General features: G+C 39.7%; 1 long non-coding RNA gene and 1 pseudogene across 2 annotated transcripts in view; one reads left to right on the plus strand and one right to left on the minus strand.

The window, feature by feature from the left end:
• The window catches only part of LOC125278911, a 40,930-nt gene that overhangs the window by 14,997 nt on the left and 3,742 nt on the right, over nucleotides 1–22,191 (plus strand). For both annotated transcript variants that reach the window (XR_007187284.1, XR_007187285.1), the window contains exon 2: nucleotides 3,808–3,880. This is a non-coding gene — a long non-coding RNA (uncharacterized LOC125278911). The remainder of the gene's footprint in view (nucleotides 1–3,807; nucleotides 3,881–22,191) is intronic.
• LOC125278909 lies at nucleotides 253–8,664 on the minus strand (annotated as a pseudogene).

The following is a 22,191-nucleotide window of genomic DNA, read 5'->3' on the forward strand; positions in this document are numbered from 1 at the left end:
AAAGTTTGTTGCGTATGGAGCTGCATAGCTGCAGACTAGTCAGGGTGACCATGCTGACTCCTGTCCACTGCTGAAAGCACCAACAGTGGGCATGTGAGCATCAGAACTGGACCACAAAGCAATGAAGGAAAGGTGGCCTGGTCTGATGAATCACGTTTTCTTTTACATCACGTGGATGGCCGGGTGCGTGTGTGTTGCTTACTTGGGGAACACATGGCACCAGGATGCATTATGGCAAGAAGGCAAGCCGGCGTAGGCAGTGTGATGCTTTGTTCTGCTGGGAAACCTTTGTCCATCCTGAGATCTTCTCAGTAGCATCTTCTTTGACTGCCACAGTGGCATCACAATCTATCATCTACTGAGGATTTCTTACCTTGAATGTTTTTTGCATTTTCTTGTATTTCTGTTGCTGCTAGTCCTTCTGAAGCAGTGTTTATCTCTTTTTTGATTTTAAGTTCTGCCCCATCAGAGGGCAGGCCAGCATTTTTCTTGCTTTCCGGTGAACCAGAAAGCAAAGCTTTTTTACTGAATAGTTGACCTTTAGAGGGGGAGCACCCCATGTTGTTGGGAGAATCCTGTTCCTTTTCTTTTGATCAGTTTTATCGACTGCAGATTGAAAGTGGTGTGCCAGAAAACCTCAACTTGGTTCTTGTTTACATTACATTCTTGTTTGCATTATAATCACAATATGCAGTAAAAATCTTAAGTGACTTCAGTTTTTTGTTCTACAGTGGTAAGAGTTTTCATTAAAAAAAATGTAATTTCTGTGCCATGGGCCAGAGGTAACAACAGTTTGGTTCATTATTTTTAGGATTACACACTTCACCATTACATTTAGTACATTAATATGTAAATGTTTAAATTAAAAATAAATGTATAAAAACTTACAGCAAAAATCATTAAATCACCATTTTAGCAACTTTCATCATGAGTTGCTAAGTGGTTACATACAGTATTAAGATATTTACAATGAATGCAAGATGAAAATCCAGTTTATGTAAGAAAGAAGATTAACTTTTCTGGCCAAGGAAAGATTTGTTTGTTGCAGTAATTGCTAGAAGGATGCAAGACAACACTCTTATTTTTATTTAGTACTATGTCTTTGCCTCAGCTGGACATGGCGGGACACTGTGGGATCTATACTGCCTCTATCCATATTAAAAAAATCCTCAGTCTTTATAGTACTGGAAACATCTTTATGAATCGCACTGATCTCTATCACAAATGGTCCTACACCAGGGGAGATGATGCCTGAGTCTGGAGTGTTTCGGCCCCCATGTAATATGTTAATGTCCGAGGCAGCGTCATCTTTAATGCCTCCAGCTAACCTCCCCATGATCGATGCCCTTGAGTGCTCGGATAGTTCCCACAGGACTATGTAGCACTTTGGGACAAAATGACAAAATAATATGCCATAGTTGGAAACCAGGATGGCTGAAGCCTGAACAATGTGCCGCTGTTCGGTCTTGTTTCTTTCAATATAAATAGGAATAAAGCAAAGCCAAACAAACAGATGAATCAACATGCTGAATATGATGACGCCAGTCTCGTTGAAATCATGTGGTACTTTTCTACCCTTGAATGCAAGAAAGAAACAAATGAAGGCCAATAGAGCTATGTAACCATGCATCACCCCAAAACCTATAATGGAGCCCTCGTCGCAGACAACATATTTATCTAGGCCAGTTCCAGGCCACTTTATATCTGGTACAGGAGACTTTCCCAAAGTCATCCATAACAACAGGATGAGTCCTTGAGCACCCGTAAGCAGGACCAAATTTATAAAAGGCTTGTAGAGTTTTTTAAGCTGATGCTGCTTGTCCGGATCAAAGGCCATGAAAGCCAGGAAAGTGCGGTAGGCTTTAACCAGGATGCAAGAAACGCACAGGGTGAAACCGAGACCGTACAAGGCCTGCTGTGCCCTGCAATGATGCACAGTTGGCCTGCCGATAAACATGATTACGCTGACAAAGCTGACCGTCAGCCCCAGTAACATGAAACAAGACATTGTATTGTCAGCTTTTTTGATGACTGTGGTGTATCTGTGCACACTGAAAATGATGAATGAGGTGAACACCAGAGCCAAGCCTATTGCTGTAGCCACTAACAGAGCTATGGGATAACTATTACTCCAAGCCAGATATATCTCTAGGTATTCCTCGCATTTACTTGACCCGTTAAGAGACCACTTTCCGTCTGGACATTTTAGGCATTCGGGGAGATCTGAAAAAGAAATTGCATGTATAGAGTCATTAAATTTTCAATTTGGAAAGCACAATATATATTGCTATCAGCCCTTACAAGCTTTTTTTTTTTTTTTTTTTTTTTGGTATATTGGAAGCAGCTAATATCAGGGCTCGTTGCCCATATTTCTGATTGTGATTTGCCAATGGTGTTTCATCTGTAACTAATGACTCTAAACTGTTTAATGGATGGCATATTTTTTTGTATTAAATTAAATTTGGTGCACACCAAGGTTTGGATGGCAGCGTTCACATATGCTTCTAAATGAACTCTGGTATGGTTTGAATTAGGGATGTCCCGATCAGGTTTTTTTGCCCTCGAGTCCGAGTCCGAGTCATTTGATTTTGAGTATCTGCCGATACCGAGTCCCGATCCGATACTTCTATAATACATCAAAAAAAGAATAAAGAAGAGCGAAAAAAAAACAGATCCAGGACGTTCCTTATTTTTTATTTAATTACAAACAGAGCACTTCTGTGAGGTAGCTTGAACAATCAAGTAATAAATAACATAAATTGTTCACTTCACTTCACTTTAGTGCAACAGTAAATATAAAAAAGGCCTGTGTAATAACTAAAATAATGTTTATATATATCATATTTTCTGGCTAGTTTACTTTAGTTTTTTATAATACACCATACTTTAACCCAAACTGAATAATAAAAAACAAGTTTAAATGGGTAAATCTTCTATTATTATTTTTGATTCTTAATTTTCTTTTCTGTCATACTCAAATTCTTCTTAAAACACATTAGACATGCGTATTGTGTGCATTTTGAACACTTTTTGTGTGAAATTATATTTATTTTGTCCATCAAAAGTGTGCTTTCACTTTAATTACGCGTCAGCAGCGCAGCGTGTGTCTCAATCAGCTCCCTAGTTCAGTAGTCAGGGCACTGATCAGGGTATCAGCCACATTCACTTTCATTATATACTGATTCACGACCTAGGGAGCTAGGGAGCTGATTGAGACACAGGGATAGACTCGGTGCCGAGACGATCGCGGCACTGCTGCTTACGCGACGCTCCTGCCTGACGATTTACGAGCTGCTCCTGCTGCCTGTGTGAATGCATCCGTTGGTTGACATGCACGCTGAAAAAAATATGCGCTACTCACGCGCCGCTTACGCTTGCAGTGTGAAACAGGCCTAACTCTGTGCCACCGCATCACTATAGATGTGTTAAAAATAATGAGAATATATATACATATATATCCGAGTCCTGATCGGGAGGTAACGTCCGATTCCGATCGAGTCTGAAACCACATGATCAGGCCCGATTTCCGATCACGTGATCGGATCTGGACATCCCTAGTTTGAATGGTATATGAACAAACCAAATGGTTTTTAACCAATGGTAAACAAACCAAAAACGGAAAGAAGAGACCCTAAAAAGGACAGTTCTGGATGTTCGATAAGTTCTGTCTCAAAATAGGCAATATGTCATAAATGCCAACCAATCAGATTGTGAATGTGTCCTTGTGCCTTTTTAGGTTCGGTTTCTTTTGGTTTGGTGAGCTATAAGTGGATCAGGACTAAATGTTTTTTTTTTTTTTTTGGTCAGGACCAAACGAACCAAGCAAAAGAAAAACTACAAGTGTGAACACACCCTTAATGTTCATCTATTAATCGATCTGGTAAGTAGTGTGATAATGTGCTGTCAGCAGCTTTGTGTTTTTTTTCTGTTCCAGGTTTCAAATGTACTCAACAGTTATCCATCTACTGTATATTAACAACTATTTTGATGCCTAATTTTACTTGAACATAAAGCTGAGAAATTGATGTTCAACATTTCATTCAGTAATGTTAGGCTGTTTTGATTTATATGCTGTTGAATGTTTGATGATCACGTTATTATTTTATGTAAATGTTTGTGTGTATTTTGTGTAAAAGCAATGCTTCAATCATTTGTTTCTGCTTCTTCTTCACATGTGTTTTGATCCGGAGATTCTGTACTCTTTCAGAAGATGTGTAATAGCACCCCCTACCATATAACAGTGAAAACACAGATTGCTGGAAAATTCTGTCACTGGTGGGGAAGGAGTTAAAATAATTGGCTTGTTGACAAGAAATACCTCTGGGTGTGACATACTGCTGTGAAAAACTCAAAAGACCATAACTACACATTTTGTCACAACTGAAATTTGATTAATGGGTTTGGCTTAACTATGCTCAATAATGTCAATAATAATAAAATTTGAAGACAGTTCCAGTGTTGCTGGTTTCTGCTATTTATGATCAGATAATTTTCTAGTGAATTCTGTGAATGAATTCTGATTTACCATATCCATCAGTATATTTTCCTTCAGGACATTCAACGCAGTTGTAGCAGCAGGAGATCTTTGACTGGTTCTTCGCATAACCAGGTATGCAAGAATTTGAGCACTTGGACAAGGGCAGCTGGAGGGGAAAAAACGACACATATCAACGATTGTCAGTTGTTTTCTTGTTGCGGTGGTGGATAAAATAGCTAGAGTAGAGACAGACCAACTCACGCTGTTATTTATAGACTGGTATTGACTGAAGATCTCCACGTCTCCTTTTTTCAATAGGAATTTTCCCACAACTTCAATAATTCGTTCATCACCATTTTCCTTCCACATAATGAGGTCATAGCCATCCACAAAGTCACCGTGTTCATCAAAGAAATATCTATTGCCATCGAGTGTGAAATTCACACTGCGCATACTTTCCACTAGCTGCAAAAAATAGTAAATGTTCTTGAGATTTAATAATTTATTACACTGTAGTTCATGCTTGTTAAATGCTTGTTACAAAAACACTGGAGAACACGTGGCCAATTTACAACAGGCTCCAGTTCAACTGGCTGAGAACAGGTTATACAGCAGATGTTATCATGCAGCCTAATTTATTTATTTTAATTTTACATATGATGTGCATGTACGTTTTTTCATCCACTCACGAACCCCCACTTGGGAAACCCTGATCTAGTTTAACAAAGATTTCTACATATACTAATGCATTTTTTACCATAATTTTGCCAACAGTTTTAACAAAAAGCATCAGTTCATGTATTGCGAACGAACAACAGTTAATAATAACCATTAACCTTGACTAATAAATGTCATGTATAGAGATCTCACCTTCCAGGGTGGGAAGTTGGTCTCTCCGGAGCAGGCGGTCTCGTCGCACTTCAGGAGTTTCCTGAGCCCATGCGCTATAGCATATATGGCCACCCTCTCTCCGTAGGCCTCTCTGTGGTCCACTGCGTACAGAATGTCATCTACGGTGCAGTTCGAGGGCCACAGCGAGCAGTTCAGTCTCAGCTGCTTGTACTCTTCTATGTACTCATTTCTTGCTCCTGGCGTTGGCCTGAGGTTTCTCAAGTAGTCTTCAAACCCTGGTATAGTTCCCATGGTAAAGGAAAAGCCAAATATTTTACCAACTTTGTTTATGTCATTCATCTTTGTTAAGGGCCGGTATAAGGACCAGGCGTCACTCGCAATCCAGACTCTGCTTGTGTTGGTTTGGATCATCTCCTTGAAAAGCTTCTCCACCAGCTGCGGCTTCAGAATGAGCAGCACCACCTTGGCAGAAGACTCTCTTATGGTCTTGGCAGCATCTTTGATGTACTTTTCAATGTCGACGTGGTCCAAGTAGTGTGGTACCACTTTCTCAAAGTTAGCACATATTTTTCCCGCTGACTCTTGCACTAAGCTTTGGTAGGCCGCTCTACCGTAGTCATCATCTCCATACACGACACCAACCCAGTTCCATGAGAAATGAGATATGAGCTTGACCAGTGCCTGAGTTTGGTAGATGTCACTCGGAATCACGCGCATGAAGGACGGATACCGCAGTTTGTCACTCAGGACTGACGCAGAGGATTGGGTGCTGACCTGTTGACAGATAAAGATTGTGGCTTAACACTGTGTCCTAAACAAATGTGATGCTGCAACATGATAAAAGGCGTCTATTCCATGTTAATAATTGTTTGTCTTGTGCACTGTCGTGACTGAAACAACAACGTACTTATGACAATGATAATCTCAGGTGCTGATTATGTGCCTTATGTAATGTTAAAAAATGTATTGTGAGTTTGGATATTATTTTATTTGCCTTTTAAAGCCATACTGAAACAACATAATTCACCTCAGACCTTGAAAATAAATAAATGTAAACAAGAATGTTGGAAGTGTAAGCAAACAAGTATTGTTGTTACAAGTATGTTTCAGTTACTCAGTATTTATACTGTATTTAATTAATTAATTTAATTAATAATGTTAAAATGGTGTAATATTTATGAATTTGATTGTGAATTGATCTATTTAGTTGTGAGTTCAGTGCACTTGCAGAGAGACTCCACCCACATTCTCTTCTGATTGGCTGTGATTTTGTTTTGATTAGAATGTGAGTGCAGAGAGACTCCGCCCACACATTCTTTTGTTTGGCTGTGATTTTTGATTGATTTTTTTGTGTTTTATCATGATGTGTCCCTTACAAAAGATTACTGCAGATTTTACATATAGAAATATGCAGGTTTTTGGACACAAAAAAATGCAATATCGCAGTATAGCTGCAATACGACTGCAGTTTTACTGCTGTTGAACTTCAATGTATTGCAGTTGTACTGTGATTATACTTCACTATACTGCAAATCTATGGTTGTGCTTAATTATACTAAAGTTATACTAGGCCTACTTTGTACTTCAGTATGCTGCATTTCTTTTTTGTAAAGGAAATTCAACAGACCAACAGAATGCTGCTTGGTTTAAAAAGTGTCTTCATTGTGTTCAAAATGGGATTGCTGCAGTGATGCCATAAAAGAGCCATTTTTTTCCCTAAAGAAACCTTTTAGTGATCATTTCTCAAAAGAAACCATTTTTGCTTTGCATAAAGAATCTTGTCATCTGTGGAATGGAAAGGTTTCATTGATGTTAAAGGTTCTTTATGGAAGCAAAGGTTTGAAAATCAAGGAAAGGTTTGCCAAAGCATGACTTCAGTCATAAGGACAACAGTTTTGATACGTTTATAATGCTTTAATTGTCCTTTCAGGGCACTCTTTGTTCTTCTTGGAGTTTGATAGGCTATGAACTGTTGTTGTTTGGAAAAAAGCGGCATAAAGATTCTCCACAGAAGAAATAAATACATTGAGACCACATGAGTGCAAGTCAAAGATGGCAGAACTGACATTATTTGGTGAATTATTCATGTAAACTCTGTCTTTAATGAGGTACAGAGTTAAGAAATTACCTGAGGACACAGGTAGAGGCTGAGGAGCTTGGCAATAGCGATGGATAACTCTGAGTATCTGAGTAGTCTGAAAGGGTCGGCAGAGAGTCGTTAATCGCCAGTAAATGTTCCACACAGTGCAGTGCTTTGGTGGGAGATGCACAGGAATCACAGATTTCATATCCCAGCTTAATCCCCGGAAGAAGCGTGGAGTTATTGATTTCTTCAATTGTAAAGATGGCACTCAGCGTTTGTTGAAATGTGACCAGATCAAAACTGGCAAAAAGAGAAAGACACTTCTTATTGTTAATTACTTAGGTGACCAGCCGTGAGATTATTTATTATTAATTATAATAATAATAGTACATGGATCCCACAACAACAAAAAAATGCATTGTTTTTTAATTCTCAGATGATAACAAATGAGATTTCAGTGACCACTGAACTTGTCAATACTTTCCATTTTGGAAGTCTGGTCACCTTAGTATTAGTAAGTATCCAAATGATCAGTTTTTTGGTGTCAGCAGCATTTAAAAATATGAGAAAGCCTTGCGGATACTCACTCAGTACAGACGAATGGCTGAGGTCTAGTTCGCTTATGAAGGTTGATTACTTTTGAGTGAATCGAGCTCAAAATTGCGATGTTAACGTCTCCTTCCATGTACGCTCCGCACAGGGAGCTGGGAATGTCGCAACGGACCCACAATCCCAAGCTCAGCATCATCACGGCCAGCACACAAACCTCAAGACAGGACTTCATGGCTGTGAATGTATGGAGCATCGTGTCAAGGATCTATTTATTGTAAAACTGGTTCTGCTTTTTGGGTGACGTGAACATAAGGGCTGGCTTTGGAGGTGAACTGAGGTGTCTGAACGTTACCTCTTTTCCAGAGAAGTGGAGAAATTCACCTGCTCTGCCACATTTCTGTAGCCTGTGATGGAATGTGGACTCTTTCTGGAAGTTACAGTAACAGTTGTTTTCATTTTATTTGAGATGGCAAGAAATGATGGCAGAACCAAGAGCTGAGACTTCAGGATTGGGTGGTTTAGCAGGTCTGGAGGTGAAACACTCCAACATCAGCTGTGATAGATCAACAGTCACATTGTTAATGTGCATTAAGGGTAGATACTGTACATGGGAACATGTGTCCGCTTCTAGATGTCAGCAGCAGCGCTAAGAAAAGTGAATTGCGAAATGAAAACCAACCAACTGAAGCAATAACTATAAAAAGGAGCAGTGAGCATAAAATGGAAAGAGGCTTTAGGCACACACATGTGATGCTTTGCATGAACACGAATACATGTGATCTTAATACAGTATAATGCCCTACATATTGACCTTATATGCCATTGAATCTCTCCTAAATAGTGAGATGTTGCTTTCCAATATCTGCTTCCACACTAAACACTAAACCAGTCATTACCATTTTTGCTTTTCTGACTTTGCAGGTTTTTTTGTGGTGTCACCCCGACTCATGTTATATATTGTCAGCCATAACCAGACATTTTTAAAAAGGATGTACATGAATCTTAGGTCATTGCTCACATTGGGTCTCATTCACTAAAAACTGAGAACACGATTCATATTTATATGCATTTGAACTTCTCACGAAAACTTTCTGCCTAATTCACAACATATGTGTATGCACCTGAATTGATGAAAAACAATCATTAATTACTCACCCTCATGTTGTTCTACACCCGTAAGTGCCCCTTCGTTCATATTTTGAACACAAATTAAGATATTTTTGATAAAATCCGATGGCTCAGTAAAGTCTGCATCGTTAGCAATAACACACCGTTTTCAATGTCCATGAAGCTTCAAAGCTTTACGAATCTTTTGTTTCGAATCAGTGGTTCAGAGAGCCAAAATCCCATGATTTCAGTAAATGAGGCTTTGTTACATCATAAATGTTTTGAAACTTCAATAGTTCACATGACTTTGGCAGTTTGATACACGTTCCGAACCACTGATTCAAAACAAATGATTCATTAAGCTTTGAAGCTTCATGAAGCACTGTTTTGAATTCGCCCATCACTACAGTAGATATTGTTTAATAAAGTAGCTATTTTGTTTTTTTTGGCACACAAAAAGTATTCTCGTCACTTTATAATATTAAGGCTGAACCACTGTAGTCACATGACTGTTAAAATATATTTTTAGTAGCTTTCTGGGCATTGAAAAAAGGAGTGTTATTGCTGGCTATGCAAGCCTTACTGAGCCATCAGATTTAATCAAAAATACTTAATTTGTGTTCTGAAGATTCCAAGGTTAGTCATTTACATAAAACATGCCCACACCATGTCCATATAAGGGCATTCCACACACCCTTTGCTTTCATCACTCTCAAACAGCGAGATCTTCAAGCATTGCCAAGAGTGGCATCCTCAAAACAAGTTCAAACACAATAATACATATGCAGATCATGCCGAATTTCCTTGCAGCTTGAGCTATGATGCAATTTTTTATTTTTTATTTTTTACTGATAGGCCTATATATGATGAAATACAACCTATTGTGTCCATCTTTTGTGTACTCATCAAAAGATTCAATTTGGGAACATTATGATCTTTATGATAGATTTTTGTCATTAAAATCCTCAGTGTGCCTCTAAAGATGTATTTTACAAATCTATTTCAACACAGATTGTCTATATTCTCATTAATATTCTCATGAACTTATAGTATAGTAATAAAAACATTAATATTTCAGATAGAGATGTGTGTTCTCATCTGTTTGTCTTTGGGCTGGGTTCAGGAAAGGGATTTTTTTCTTCATGTTCTATAAACCAGAAAAAAAAGAGAATGTAGTGAAACTGGATATACTTGATACTAATCGTGCACGTTTAATCTGTTTGTTTTTTATCTTTATCTTGCATCATGTCAGGAATAAATACTTTCACTCTATTTGACAAATTATTTTCATCAGTTACTGTGAAATATAACTATCTTAGTTCAAGTACAATGAAGCCGCTCGAGATGCAGTGCAGCATTCAGATGCACAGAGATAAACAAAAAATGTTACACAATTCAAATATGACATTCAGAGGTACAAAAAATATTAAAGTATGTGAAATAAAGTATACTATACAGTGTCAGTTTGCAGTATGTGAACAGAATGCTACAAAATCCTAGAACGTGTTTTATTTTACACGTTATCAGTGTGTTCATGTCACAGCAACTGTACAGGACAGGGTCAGGTTCACATTAACTCATGCTAGCAGTGGGCACTTCCCTATAATACCTTACAACTATAGCAGTTAAAAAGTTGTGTTTAATAAAGTGTTCATTAAAAGAATCCATAAAAACTGCCAGTGCAGAAGTAGCAGAGACACAGAGATCCTGCCGGCCTTCATGAGTTTACATGAGCGCTGCCTCTTTATAAAGAACATATCAGTATCAAGTGAAACGAAGCCCTCTAGTGTTCACACTGATGAAGAACAGACATACAAATGAGTTTATTACTGTCTATTAATTATTCTATTCACTGAGTTTCTATTACTACTAATTAAAAAAAAACAAAAAAACACTGACAATATGTAATTGAGATTGAGTTCAAACGTTACTGTGGGAAGACACTGATCGAAGGCTCGTTCCACACAAAAGTGAGCAACCGCATCCACAGTGGCTGTTAGTGAAGGCCACATGGGATCAGGGTCAGTGTAGAAGCACCTAACCCTTGTTTTAAACCTAAACTTCAAATTAAAGGGTTAGTTCACCCAAAAATGAAAATTATCCCATCATTTTCAAAAAATGAGTTTCATTTGATTGGGTGAGCCAGCTGTCAATCTCAGTGGGCCAGTGCCACCCTTATATAGCCTCACCATTGGTCCACACAATCCTCCATTCCTTAGAGTAAAAAACAAGCTTGATTAAAGGATTAGTTCACTTTCAAATGAAAATTAGCCCAAGCTTTACTCACCCTCAAGCCATCCTAGATGTATATGACTTTTTTCTTTCTGATGAACACAATCGGAGTTATATTAATAAATATCACGACACATGAGCTTTATAATGGCAGTGAACAAGGTTCACAAGTATGAGCTGAAGAATGTCCTTCCATCCACATCCATCCATCATAAACGTACTCCACACGGCTCCAGAGGCTTAATAAAGGCCTTCTGAAGAGAAGCAATGCTTTTGTTTGAAGAAAAATATCCATATTTAACAAGTTATGAAGTAAAATATCTAGCTTCCACAAGAATGCCTTCCTTATTCAACTGATGAAGAAAGTGTAAAACTCGTGCAGTTCAAATAGCTTATGCTACGTCCTACGTCTTACCTATTCAACTTACGGAAAAAGCTTAAATGACGCGAGGCCAGTTTACACTTTCTTCTTAACTTGAATAAGGAAGACTAGATATTTTACTTCATAACTTGTTAAATATGGATGTGTTTTTTTACACAAATGCATCGCTTCACTTCAGAAGGCCTTTATTACTCCCCCAAAAGCCGTATTAAAATGCACTGTGAAAAATAAAACTGCCAGAAAATTATTCATTAAGTTTTCAGACATTTCCTTTAACCATAAGACACAACACAATGCAATGTGTAATTCAAAATTAGTGTAAAACATCTGTGAAAGTCAAAATGGGAAATTCTTTACAAGTACATTGGGCCCAACTTTACTCAGAGAGTGAGATCACTGAGTAAACATTTTTGTGATCAGTAAAGACGATTGATCCTGAGGGTTTGAAGCTGCACTGAAACTGACATTTGGACCTTCAACCCGCTGAACCCCAGTGAAGTCCACTATATGGAGAAAAATCCTGGAATGTTTTCCTCAAAAACCTTCATTTCTTTTCGACTGAAGAAAGAAAGACATGAACATCTTGGATGACATGGGGGTGAGTAAATTATCAGGAAATTTTAATTCTGAAGTGAACTAAACCTTTAACTATCAAATCTCAATTTGCCTCTTCAACTGATAGAACTTTAATGTCAAATATGTCCCTCTCTGTAATAATGGAAAACAATATACAGAATTGTTAATGATATCACAGTGTTTATTAGTGATGAGTTCTCTTTTTATATTTATAGCATATGATGGTAAAGCAATATCTGCAGTAATGGATTGGTCAGAGTTCGCCCAGGATCACATGATGACCAGTGATTTGACACATGAAAATCCAGAATAATCTGAACTGTGGTCAAGAAGCCCATGATCAATGCTTTACCTGCAGACACGAGGAGAGAAGAACAGATTCTGCCAGGAGCGGCACAGGAACTTGGAGTGATCCACCACTCGAACCCAATCCAGCTCGTCCATGGACACCTCGATGTAATACGAGTACGAGCTGCAGGACAGGAAGAAGGTGAAGAACTCAATAATAACATACAATGATGACCAAGCACACTCTGGTGTGAAATCTTCAGGAATCTCACCGGCTGTCTCGGTCCCACAGGAGGATGCGGATGTGGTTGATGATGTCCTCCTCTATGGGGTGTCTGGAAAAGCCGTGGTCCAGGTCGTAATTCTCCGTCTAGTAGCGCTGACTTCAGCTTGCCTTTGACCACCTGAGCGCTGTACTTCATGGTGGCAATGTTCTCCTTGGAAACTGCACACACACGTCATCACTGTCACCCAGCGGCTCCAGAACACTTTTTTTTTTACACATTTTAGAGATCATGAGCAGCGAGAACAACATGAATCATCAGTGTTTGTAGTTTATCTCCAGTTGCCTCTTGGATCGGAGCTGTTGTGAGTTTGTAGAAAACCTCAGACTTACTCAGCATGCCGCGGTAGTTCAGGTCCATGTCTCGGCTTTCGGAGCACGACCTGATAGCGTCCAGAAGGTCATCTGGACTGACCAGACCCGAGGAAGGCACCACGCACCGCTGACATCACTTCCTGTGTGGCCATCCCTACACAATAGAGGGTATGCACGTGACGTCACCATCGACCATTACGACTGCGATCACGCCCACTGAGTGGCAAAAGACTGAGTGGCAGCATGGGTTTTCAGCGTGAATGTCGCGAAAAACACACAAAACACATCCAAAACGGGAAAGAGCTTTGTGATTAAATGTACAAATAGCTTTGACACAAAACCTGAGGTATATTTTTAAAAACTGCAGAAAGCAACAGAAAAAAATGGATCACTGCAATTCACAGAAACAGCTGGACTCCAGAGAAACATGGATTTGCAGTTATCATTTTGTGTCAAATTGATGGATTTTGAGGTAAAATCATACCGTATATATTGTATTGTTATATATTATGTTGACAACTCATCAATTAAATATTTTCCATCTTATATTCTGCATAATTGGGTGTTTGTAAATAAACAACACTGACAAAAACTTTACTATAAAACTATATGTTTTAGGGCTGGACAATATGACGATATAACATTGATAAGTGATTACGCGGATTTAAACCTACCGATATTGTAGTTATATAAAATATTCACAGGTAGATTTGCTTTATGTATTTCCCCGCTGTCGAAATCAGGGACATATAAATGTCAGGAAACACGACTCCTGGCTGCATATGTCAATATCCATGGATTGGGTTTCTTTGACAAGTTGTAAGGAACACATTAAATTCCAACCTTTAGTGTAATTCGTTAGTTTTACTCTCGTTTTCACAGTTTCCCCTATTAAATCCAGTCACGCAGCAGGTTCTTTTGCCAGTCCAGCTGAGGGAGCGCGTTTTCGGCGGGAAAGTGACGTCAATGCATAGCCTCTATTCTGCCGACACCAGCGAGACAAAGCCTGGAAAATCTCCCGCTCGCTGTCTGCGAAAGTGTCTCTCTGAACGACCGTCAGCAGAGCCGCCTGTGGGGGACAAAATAAAATAATCACATTTAAACAGGATAATACTAGTCGCGTTTCCAAATAACAGATTTGCGCAAAATGTTTGCGATATTTTCTAAATGTCGATAAAAAACTATTTCGACATGACGGCGTTTCCATTAACCGATGTTATTGCGATGAGTCATTTCCTCTCGCAATAGGCCCTAAGTCATTTTCCAAAACATATTTCTATCTGACAGCTTTATTTTGAGTGTAATATTTGCCCACGGCTTCTAGAAGCCCATGATTCCCTGGATGCTTTTCAATACTCCATTGGGTGCTTCCTCATTTCTTCGCTCCTCTATCCTCCAGCCTGTGACCTGGAAAACGATCAAAGAAAATCTCGAAGGCCATGCACCGCGAGGAGGTGAGGAACGAGGCATGAGGAAGCTTCCTGAGGATTTGCTGCGAGGATGCACAAGTGCATAGAGATCTACTATTAGTTTCTCAAACTTTAAGGGTTACCAGATCAGTCTAAGCTCAAGCGCAGCTGATGACGCTCTGAAGTGGCGATCAAGGATATTCCAATATTCAAAAATTTCCTCCGATCACCCGGTCCTCATTTTCTTTTCTTGCATCTTCCCGTTGCATCTATGGGGTGAAGCTGATGCGCGAGGAAAGAGATGCGTACATAAGAAAAGAAAAGCAGCTCCTGTCTCGTCTTCTGTACAAACATACCCTGCTATCTTTAAAGAATGATGATGTGACTGTACATCAGGTGACCTGTAAATGTGAAAAAACTGTTTCCATTGCACTTTTGCGAAATATTCCTCATTCAAATTGCCTGAAAAACCACCTCATGCAAGCGCAAAAACATTTTTGTGATATATGGGAGTTTTTGTGAAATTGACGTGTTTCCATTCTTAATTTCAATTTGCGCAATTTAGGGTAATGGAAACGCAGCTACTGTGTCCTAAAGAGACTGGGCTCATGAAAAAAAGGCACTTTGTCATGTTAATCAGAGTTTTTGTCCCAACAACATCATCTCAGGCACTAATTATGTGCTTTATTTAATGTTTAATTTAATGTGAGTTTGAATATCATTTTGTTTGACCTTAATAACCATACTGAAACAACAATGGATTCAACTCAGATTCTTGAAATAAATTAACTAAAATAAATTATTCTATGACAAAGACAGTTTCAATATGTAACTCAGTATGTATCTTTAATGTTACATTATATGAAAGATTTCTCTTTTGATTGGCTGTGATTTCTGCTTGATTTGGTTGCAAGTGCAGTGTGCTTTCAGAGAGACTCCACCCACACGCTCTTCTGATTGGCTGTGATTTTGGATTGATTTGGTTGCGAGTGCAGTGTCTAGCAGAGAGACTCGCCCACACGCTCTTCTGATTGGCTGTGATTTCTGCTTGATTTGGTTGTGAGTGCAGTGTCTAGCAGAGAGACTCCGCCCACTCGCTCTTCTGATTGGCTGTGATTTCTGCTTGATTTGGTTGCAAGTGCAGTGTGCTTTCAAAGAGACTCCGCCCACACACTCTTTTGATTGGCTGTGATTTTTGATTGATTTGGTTGCGAGTGCAGTGCGCTTTCAGAGAGACTCTGCCCACACGCTCTTCTGATTGGCTGTGATATTGGATTGCTTTGGTTGCCAGGGACAGTTTCTTTGCAGAGAGACATATCTTTCTGCAGATCTCCACCGCCTGATTCAGTATCGCTCCAGATTATAATCACAGTGGAATCGCAGCAAATAATGTGGATCTAATTAAAAACCGCTGCTATTTTGTCGCTGAGCATCTTGTCGAGCGACACTGGCCAATATGAACGTGACCTGGATATTGAGTGTGATTTTATCTTGTCAAGCTAAATTTCTGAGTGTGTTGAGTAGGGATGAACCGATCCACTTTTTTCACTTCTGATACTGATTACGATACTTGGGATCCGATATTCAAGCAATAATAAAAAAAGTGCTGAATTACCTAATAAACTGTATGCCTCACTGTGTGAAAGATGGGATCATTCTTTTGTGCAAGGTATCAAGCTTGACTTAAACATTACTTTCCTAACTTTGTAAAAAAATAACAAACAGACACAAATGTAATGTATAGTTTATTAAATAATTGTGCATCAGTGCATCAACTGTAAATAAACCAATAGCTTCACTAGCTTGGTAGAATCAGGAAAATCCAGCTGGAATCAGGAAAACAGGAATCCAGCTGACTCCTTCATCTATGACTCATGGCTTGTTTTTTGTAGCAGAGTTTTATTTAATGAGGCAGCAACATATGATAGATAGGACAGAACAAAAAATGCTATTAACAATCTTTCATTGTGCAACAGTATTATAATATGAACTGCTCCCATACAGAGCGGCACAAAACGCTTATGCGCATCCTGTGTGCAGAATGATGCGCTTGAAGCATCATGTAGTCACAGCGCGCAGCGGCAGCGCTGCACATTGAAAAGTTAAAAGCATAAAGTGAAGATATATTGATGCGTTTTGTGTTACCGTTGTGTTATCATTGACAACAGATGAAGTATAATAATAGCAACATTTTTAATGTTTTTGTCCCTTTTGTGGAGCTTAACAATAACACAGAGTAGTACACGCACAATATCGGATTTGGATCGGTCCCATTTGGCCGATACCCGATCCGGCAAAAATGGCAGTATCGGAGCCGATAGCTGTGTGAACAAGTCTGTGGGTTGGAGGACAGGGAAGTGTGCTCATTAAAACACTATTTTGGGCTTATGAGTGGAGTTCAGAAAGAAAAAGAAAAACAAGTATAATATAAGAACATTTTACAGCTGAGGTGATTCAGGAGTTAAGTAGACTTCAAATAATGCCCTTCTATTTCACTGCCAGTTCAAGCCCCGATATAGGTACTCACAGTGAACTGCTTTGTTTTTCGTGCAGGTAAAAAATAAGTTTGAAATACCTGAGCAGTGATAAACTGTGTGTGAACAATGATGATGCGGGAGCAAAGTTTAGATGATTATGTGAATATCTGCTGCACGCTATCCTCTATAATAACCCAACAAACACACACAAAATGTCAATGTTTCACTTAAAGTATATCAGGGCCTTTAAGCTGATTGAGATAAATACAAAGTTCAGTCATGAAACTCTAACCGAGCGCCGATTGGTTCTTTCTACGCCGTGGCATCAGCCAATCAGAAGTAATTCCATATCCACGCAACCATATATATTGTACCCTAGCCTGCGATCGACAAGCTGCGCAATGTGAAGCGCTGTTATCCCTCCTCCTCCCCAGCGCCACCTATAGAGATCTGCTACGGGGGTTCTACCATTCTTGCAGCAGACTTTTCCTTGTTGTTTTATTTGACTAAGCTGAACAATTTGTATTTGCTCAGCAGCAGCAGCAACAGCAGCAGCAGCAGTAACTGCAGCAGCATAGCAGATCTCGTACGCCAAAATCAAGCCATGTATACTTCATACCCCATGCCAATAAATGCTGGTTGAATGTAATCCACTCCGAGAGTTGTCATGATTGAAATGGAAATGTCCACAGATAGAGACTACTCTTGATTTCAGCAGCAGGTTCCTTCTCTAAACAGAAGTGTGTTTCTCCCTGCTGTCCATTAGGAGGCGTTGTTTAGTTTCTAGTGTCTGTCAGAGCTTGTCTCTTCCATAATACCTCTTACACTGTACTGATCAGCACCAAACAAACAGACTTAATAGAATACCATAGTGGCTAAATAGTTTCCATGAAAAATGTACAGGATAGGCAGATCCCTCTATTTAAAGCTGTTTTAGATCATGTACACACGATCAGGCATAACATTATGAGCATTGACAGGTGAAGTGAATAACACTGATTATCTCTTCATCACGGCACCTGTTAGTGGGTGGATATATTAGGCAGCAATGAACATTTTGTCCTCAAAGTTGATGTGTTAGAAGCAGAAAAAATGAACAAGCATAAGGATTTGAGCGAGTTTGACAAGGGCCAAATTGTGATGGCTAGACGTCAGAGCATCTCCAAAACTGCAGCTCTTGTGGGGTGTTCCCGGTCTGCAGTGGTCAGTATCTATCAAAATTAGTCTAAGGAAGGAAAAGTGGTGAACCAGTGACAAGGTCATGGGCGGCCAAGATTCAGCGAAGGCTGGGCTGTGTGGTCTGATTTAACAGACGAGCTACGGTAGCTCAAATTGCTCAAGAAGTTAATGCTAAGTAAACTGTGATAAGTGCATCACAGTTTGTTGTGTATGGAGCTGCATAGCTGCAGACTAGTCAGGGTGCCCATGCTGACCACTGTCCACCACCGAAAGAGCCAACAGTGGGCATGTGAGCATCAGAACTGGACCACTGAGCAATGGAAGAAGGTGGCCTGGTCTGATGAATCACGTTTTCTTTTACATCACGTGGATGGTCGGGAGCGTGTGCATCGCTAACCTGGGGAACACATGGCACCAGGATGCACTATGGGAAGAAGGCAAGCCGGCGGAGGCAGTGTGATGCTTTGGGCAATGTTCTGCTGGGAAACCTTGGGTCCTGCCAGCAATGTGGATGTTACTGTGACGTGTACCACCTACCTAAGACCTTGTACACCCTTTCATGCAAATTGTATTCCCTAGTGGCTGTGGCCTCTTTCAGCAGGATAATGTTCCTGCTACAAAGCAAAAATGGTTCAGGAATGGTTTGAGGAGCACAAAAACGAATTTGAGGTGATGACTTGGCCTCCAAATTCCACAGATCCCAATCCAATTGAGCATCTGTGGGATGTGTTGAACAAACAAATCCGATCCATGGAGGCCCCACCTTGCAACTTACAGGACTTAAAGCTTCTGCTAACATCTTAGTGCCAGATACCACAGCACACCTTCAGGGGTCTAGTGGAGTCCATGCCTCGACAGGTCAGGGCTGTTTTGCCAGCACAAGGGGGACCAACACAATATTAGGAAGGTGGTCTTAATGTTATGCCTGATCAGTGTATTATGGCATATTGCTCTTGCTGGTGTTGCACAGTTTGCAGTTTGTATGTGCGTGTATAAAGTTCAACTTTAGTTTCAGCTGTCCAGATTGTGGAGCTCCAGTGGTGCTGTGGAACAGTACAGGTGTTGTTCCTCATATCTAAGATGGGCAGCAGTTTAACAGGCTGTTGCAAAGAGATTACGTCTATGGTGTTTCTTACAGGTGTCCGACACTTGTGGTCACTCTGAGCTCTATGCAAATGATTCATATGAAAATTCTTCAGATTTTCATTTTGTGTCGTACAGAACAAACAAGACAGAGGTTTAAAGCGAAGTTTTCATGCTCAACTTCAATAACTTCTCTGAAATATCTTACCAACAGCTATAGTAAACTGTGACTCTTTATGTCATGATCAAACTCGAGTGACTCCTGTCAGCCTATGATTTACACGACTCTGGATTATTAAAACAGCTGCATTACTGAGACACTGCAGAAGGGTATTGTAATGATGGGTCAATAACGTGAGGATCCATTTGCAGCGTCTTTATTAAGACAAGATAGCACAATGCAAACAGGGACAAGACAGTAACGTAAACAGGGACAGGCTTGGGTTGAGACAGGCGGCAATGAAACAAGGTCTTACAACAGGCAGGGATCGTGGCAGGCGGCAAGCAAACAGAGTCCAGGAAACAGGCAGAGATCAGGGTCGGCAGCAAAGGTTCACAGAGGTAAGGCAGTCCAATCGATAACAGGGTAACAGTCCACAAGAAAACGCTCAGAAATGATCACCAAGGCAAATCAAGACTTCGCGGTGCATGGATGCGTGTTTGAGTGTTTTATGGAGTGAGTGTGATGTGGTGCAGGTGTGTGTGCAATCAGTCCCAGGAATGAGGGCCCATGGGTAATGTAGTCCAGATAGGAACAAGTCAATATTCCGGTGACGGCTCCCTCCGGCGGCCGGGATGAAGAGCCGCGGGAGCCGCATTCGTGACAGGTATGTGTTTAAAACAGTCTTTATTTTTAGGATCAGATCACATTTGAAAAGAAGTTCATGCAGTCATCTAAAGGGCTCAGGCATCTTACACGAATAAACTATGACCAAAAATTCACAAAATAATCGTAAAATGTTATGTATGAGACACATGGTAAAATGATATTCAGGATTAAATATTTCTAACTGGTAGTAAGTCACAATAACAGGCTCCTGATAAATAAAGATGGGATTATGATAGGAGCCTGATTTCTGGTGAAGCGATTACAGGATATCAGAAGAAATCTGAAATGCCTTTCCTTTTTGTTACGTATCAAAAGCAATAGAAAGATCATGCTACAAAAAGAGAGAAACAGAAAAACAAATATACACATGGGTGTATTTTCAGACTTCTAAGCACTTTTAAGTATCGTGGTGTTCATGTTTATGTGGAAATGTTTCCCGATATATATCCAAGGTCTCAGGAGAGAGAAAAGGCCTTAATCCAGCTCATCTGTAATCTCCTCGCCCACTAACCCACTGTGCGTGTTCAGATCAGCAGGGAATGCCTCTGAACTGCTGCCGTCCGCTCTCAGTGTCCTGGGAGAAAACACAAAGAAACATATATAAGAAAACTCAAGAAAGGAGTCACAAACCAAGCTCTGTTAGAAACAATGTCAAAGCCTTTTCTGAAAGTTTACAAATCTTTTAAACAGCTATGAAATTTCAAAATGTGCAAAAATGTAACCTTTAAGGGTACACGAGATAGTCACTGAGGCAAAACCCATAAAAGGACAACTTTGTGACACATTTTTTGCAGCGGCATAATTGGGGGTTAGGTGTCTTGCTTAAGGACACTTCGGTTGTGGGTAATGAGAGTGCTGTCCATTCACACCCACCTATATTTCCTGCTGGTACTGAGACTCGAACCTGCAACCTTCAAGTTAGAAATCTAACTCTCTAACCATTAGGCCACAACTGCCCCCAGGACTTGATAGCTTATATATCCCAAAAAAGGTGAATTCTAGTTCCTCAGAGTATTTTATGCCTTTAAGGTACTATTATGATCTTTTAGGGGTGAATAAGATAATAAGTCCCTTTAAGGGTTCTTCCCCAGTGACAAGCTGTTTTTTTCTGCGAGTGTTTAGTTCGACAGATGGTTATCTGTTGTGTATGTAGGCCATCAGGACAGGTGATTCAGTAGTTCTCACAGCTTGTACAGGTGCAGGTATGAACTTCCCCATCAACATTCTTTTTCTTGATATCTCAGTCTGTTTTTGTTCTTGTTTGTTTGTTTCTTTTTCACATTAATTCTCAGAAAGCAGAACTATCTTCATGACCTCAGTTATGAAGAATGTGCAATCATAACAGATTTTCCAGTTCTTCTGGTTTTCTGCTGGGTTTTCCTCTTGACTGACATCACATTTAAATGTTTTAAATATTAAAGTTTAAAAGTTTATGCAAGATCATTCTTTGTTATTGCTCAGAGAATTGTGAGGGTGTCAGACAAAGAAATGATCAATTCTACAAAATGTCATCATACTTTCATGACAGGACATTGTCCATGAATATGAATACAAATGCCAATTATTGCATTCAATTCACTGTGACAGTTTCAGTTGGTAGTTTGAAGCCATAAGAGCATCTGGTGCTGTAAGATGCTAAAAGACACCCATGTTCAGTTAATGTATGAACATTAATAGTTGGAGTATCTGCCAAGAAATAACAGTTGTGTGACTGCAGTAACTGTGGACTGTTTACAGTTACTAGAAAACATTGTAAACTGGCATGAATGACTATGTTCACAGAAAACCAGAAATCACTGTGAATCACACAATAATCACAGAACAATAAACATCTATGTTGAGTTGTTTCCATGACACATTTTGTTCTAAATGTAGTTGTTTCTGAAGCACTTTAGGTACACTAATATGGTTTACACAGCTACACATGGCTGTAAACGACTTTTGCAGATTATGCGAAGTTAATGCATCCCGAAGTTTGCATCCCGTGTCTCGTTTCCCATTTCCGCGGTCGTTTCGGTTTTCGATTTCTCTAACCTACAATGTAAAACTCGGCACTTAGCATCTACG

This window comes from Megalobrama amblycephala, linkage group LG11, assembly GCF_018812025.1.
Source record: "Megalobrama amblycephala isolate DHTTF-2021 linkage group LG11, ASM1881202v1, whole genome shotgun sequence".
NCBI lineage: Eukaryota > Metazoa > Chordata > Actinopteri > Cypriniformes > Xenocyprididae > Megalobrama > Megalobrama amblycephala.